The sequence below is a fragment of the Coptis chinensis genome, chromosome 2 (genome assembly GCF_015680905.1).
Source record: "Coptis chinensis isolate HL-2020 chromosome 2, ASM1568090v1, whole genome shotgun sequence".
Taxonomy (NCBI): domain Eukaryota; kingdom Viridiplantae; phylum Streptophyta; class Magnoliopsida; order Ranunculales; family Ranunculaceae; genus Coptis; species Coptis chinensis.
Window position 1 is genome coordinate 29,298,253 of NC_141457.1, and position 4,752 is coordinate 29,303,004.

The 4,752-nt window shown below is 33.6% G+C and overlaps 1 long non-coding RNA gene across 1 annotated transcript; it reads left to right on the forward strand.

Moving 5' to 3' along the window:
* The first annotated feature begins 739 nt into the window (after window positions 1–739).
* Window positions 740–4,384, forward strand: LOC147515689 (uncharacterized). The gene is made up of 3 exons (XR_015210780.1): window positions 740–871; window positions 1,730–1,843; window positions 4,247–4,384. It is a non-coding gene; the product is annotated as an uncharacterized LOC147515689 (long non-coding RNA).
* Window positions 4,385–4,752: the final 368 nt, after the last annotated feature.

A 4,752-nucleotide genomic window follows, 5' to 3' on the forward strand; every position in this document is an offset into this window, starting at 1 on the left:
AATTTTCTCTACTACTGATCATGCATGACTGTCAAGTTAAGTCATTACAGGTGTAGCATAGTTGATGTTTCAGTATTAGTTAAAGCTATATCAATTTTCAGCTCAATTCTCTTTTTGTTTGTTAGGTATGAGTTTGTGTTATATTTCTTTCGGTGATATATGAAGACATGACTTGATGGTTATAAATGACAAATCTTGGCCCTAAATGGTTTTCTGCTCTGAGGCAATTCTCTTAAATGTGGGAAATAGTATTAATTGTGGACTATCTCATAATTAAGGTACACTCGAGTTTTCTTATTTGTCATACTTGCCAAATGAAGCAAACTTCACAGTTCATCTACTTTGTTCGTTGATATGCATGATAATTTAAGATTCTCTACATTGTAAAACATAGTGTACAGATGGATCATTGTTATGCCAGCTGAGTTGGTGTGAAGTGTTACGAGAGTTGATTTTTATACAGTCGAAATGATCAACCGTTAGTTGTACTAATTTTTATTGATCTGACATGAAAAGTTGTTTAATGTTATGTTGATTTTGCATAATCATTTGATTTCTTATTGTTTCAGTGTCCTTGATCACTTTTGTACTTCACTGCACTTGGTTTGTTTGTTTTTCATATTGTCTGAACGTTGTTGGTCCTTACAGATGATTCTGATTCGGAAAAATCATTGGTTTCATCTCCATAATGCTTGAAGAATAATGTTCAATCACCTACAGATGTAAGTGGTTTGTTTGATTTTTGAAGAATTTGTTGATTAGAGCTGTGGTGCGATTAATGAGAGTGTTCTCGATGAGGAAGATTGGATGTTGTCGCGCCGCCACCAAAGAATTCAATTGATGTGCGGAAGTTGGAGGATTCAATGATTATGTAAGTTTCAAAGAATTAGATTGAGTGACTTCTCAGCAATTTCACAAATTGGCTAGGTGTACGAATTTTACAAAGCATTCTTGCGGGGATAACATGAAATTTTGCTGAGTATGCGACAAGAAAGACTATATGCTACATGACAATTATATTTAATATATAATTCTTGCTCTACAGTGGCTCATTTCTTTGCTAGAATTGTTGCTTTACTAGAGAGTGTTATATATGATTCATGCTCTACCAGTGGCTTATTTCTTTAATTTGCTAGATTTGTTTCTTTGCTAGAGTTAGGGAAGTTTTTGCTTTTTTAGCTAGGCATCTTTGATTAACTTCATCTCAAATGTACCCATCTTTTATAGCATAATATTTATTTAGTAATGAGCATTAAAAATTCCATGACTCAATTGACACTTTTTCTATTGTTTTTAGTCGGGCATCTTTAAGATTATCAATGTTTAAGTGTGGTTGCATTTTTAGGTCACAATAAATGAGGAAGACTGGCAAGAAGTTATCACAACTTTAACTCATCTACCAATTTTTTTTTGGTGATAGATGTAAGTTACTTTTTGGTCAAGTCTTCTAATTAAGCTGTAGAATAGGGATATTCAAATTATTGCTTGGGTTTAGAATTTTTAGCTTGATGATTAGAGGCCAGTGCAAACATTTTCAAAATCGTTATGCCACTACTAGCTCATCTATTTTGAGTACTTTATTTTTACTTTGTTTCTGTGTGTTTAATGATCCAAACATTTGGATTATAATTGTGCACATTGGATTCTTAATTGATTGGTTAGGTTAGTGAGTTTGTCTATGATTTCCAGAGGCAAACATTGGCTAATACTATACTATATTGGATTTCAGGTTTAATGGGTGAATTTCTCATGGGATTGAGAACAAGCTAATACAAAGAAAATTGATATTTTCCCAGTTACGTTTGATGGTGATCACAAAGGAATGGAGGTGATACTCCAAATGGTGAGACAACTTTACACAAACTCATATCCTAGGTTTATTCAATATTCACTGATATTACTTGATTGACGTGTACAAAGATAGAAGAAATCTTTTACGATAGTTGTTGAACTTATTGAGCAAGCCCTGCTTAACCAAGTATTTTTAGTATTATGATGATTAGATATTACCACTTGATTGTGCCCAGTCAATGGTATAATAGTTTCACATATATATTTTAGCTATATACCATGTGTGCTTCATCACCAATGTATACCATTGTTTTTCTTAGTTTCGCGTACCCCGTGTATATATTGTTTTAATTTCTTTGTTCCACACATATTCTTCTTTGTAGTTTCAAACCGATGGCTTTGCACTTTAAACTTACTTTGTGGTTAGATGTCTGATTGATAGTTAGTGACTAATACGTCGCCACCCCCCTGTTTCTCAAATGTACGTAAATTTTTTGGGGCAAAAACGATCATACATACGGCAAAAACAAAGTAATCCATGCCCTTTTTTCTCAATTGTTCGCTTTAATAGAAACCAAAAAAAAGCTCTCCTAAATTCGCCTCCGATCCATTCTTCGAGTTTCTTTCTCTCAAACTAATGAGGTTCTACTTCGGAATTCTAACCTTCTAACCCTATAAAAACTCATGCCAAAAAAGAAAGGATATAAAAACCATTCTTCCTGATTATTTTCTTTTTAATTTCCTGAACCATTAATACTCAGCAATTGAGAATGCTCCCAGGAAGCCACGTCAGCCCCCCTTTTTTCTCTAAGGTGGTCACCTCAGCTTTTATAATAATTCGGTAGAAAAAAAAGTAATTCTATGCCCTCTTTTCCCAATTTTAATTGTTCGTAACCCAAACAAAAGATAAAAAAACAAAACCCTGAGAAAGAAAATAGATATACTTTCACGAAAAAAAAAACATAAGCTAAAAAGCTCTCCGCACAGATATCTAAGGGTTTATACATCTTCTCCTTATCAGTTCATAAACCCCAAGAAATAAAACAGATCAGTCAATAATGTAATTTTATAGATGAACATTGGGGAATCAGGTAAAATCTTAACTCTTCAGATTATTTCAGAGTTGAGATTTAAATCTAAATCTCCTGTGTAATTTCTTAGTAATTATACCATCTCGCATATGCATAAACAATCCTGTTGAATTGATTTTTTTCCCCCTTCAAAATTATGTTTGCGATATGGTTGAAACAGTATATATTGGTGTTTGGTACTGATTAAGAATGTCTTTGTATTTCAAGATTGGTTTGGTATTGGATTAGTTGAACAGTGATAAAATAATCAATGGGACTAAATCAGCAGAGAAAATAATCGTTTCCAACCGTGTTCTTCAATCTACAAATTCACGGTTTGTTCCTTCTTCTTCTTCTTCTCTTACCTCCAATCAATTTCCAACACTTATATCAATTTCAATTTTGAGTGTTCAGTCAATCTATTAGGTTGAGTTTTTATTGAACCAGAGGAGTGAAGTTTTACCATAAAAAAGAAAAATTTTATAGCTAATAGAAATTGTTGATCACACCAGTACATAGAATTTCATACTCCAGAAGGGTATCTCCCTTCTCCACCAAAGGTCCCACGAACTTCGAGTCCTAACTGGATTTAGTTTTAATATAAGCCACAAGATTGTCATGTTTTTCGTTAAGAGCTAATGCTTTTGGGTTTAATTTATCTGCTTCTCATTGTTGGTACAAAACCAATCTATAAGCAATGTATACCCTTTCTAAAGTTGGAGACTACATGCTCTTAGAAGAACGAGGGTGAAAAGGAGAAATAAATAACTGTCGTTAATACATACGGCGTCAATCTTTGGCACTAGCTGGTGGTGTTATTGCTCCAAATGTGTAAGCAAAAGTCCCTCCATGCTCTTACTTAGTCCATTTCACTTTACTTGATTGGTAAGTTTAGGCCCTATTTTCATTGGTCATATTGTTTAAGAATTAAGAATGGTTTCCACTATACTATTATGTTATCAAAACGAATAAAAAAAATACTACTATATTTATCTAGAAAGAAGAGTTTGCCGAGTTGCACTAGGGTAATTACAACCCTTGCAAGTGGCTTACGTATAGTTGAATCCCTTGAAAGTTTTTATATATTCTTTTACATGTCAAGAAGTGAAAACATGTTTCTAATTTATAGCATTTTTGCATAGAGATTTAAGTTTATGATTTTTTACAAAGACGCAAAACAGGATTGGGGTCCATTAGATAATCCCTTTGCTTATTAGATATGCACCGTTTTAGTATTTGTTTTTGTTCATGTGATGCTTAATGCTCTTGGGGCAGAGCAGATGCTATGATTTTGTTGAATTATCTACTCCTTATATACACATAATCGAACATATATGATTATTCACCGAGTTTGAGGTTTTATGAATATACATTTTTTCAAATAGGTGGATGGCATGAATGGAAAGATCATTGATTCATGGGTTGAACATGCATTACTACTCAATCAATATAATTTCAGGAAGAATGAATGAATTTGAGGGTAAGATGTTGCTGAACCTACATAGGAAGAAGTGGGACTGATGGGCTGACGCTTCAGCGATTTGATACCCACTCCAAAATCGACAAGCAGGTCGTCCAGGTTATTGAATGTTCATTGTCATTACGTATTATGTTTTATATGCCATCTGTTAGTTTTACTTGCCAACAAATTATCTGTCAGGAGATGGAAGATTTATTGTCTAGCATATACATGTGTGTTTTTGGCACTACCACCAATTCCACCTATTTGACTCAGGAAGAGTGCTAAAAGGGAATGTAGATGTGAGGCTAACACATACCACTTCAGTAGAACCTGCACTTGGGTCTCTTTCAAAACCAAAGAGTTCATTTGAAAGAAGGATTGCCTAGACAAACTTTGTCTTTACTAAATGGTATTTGTGATTAAGATATT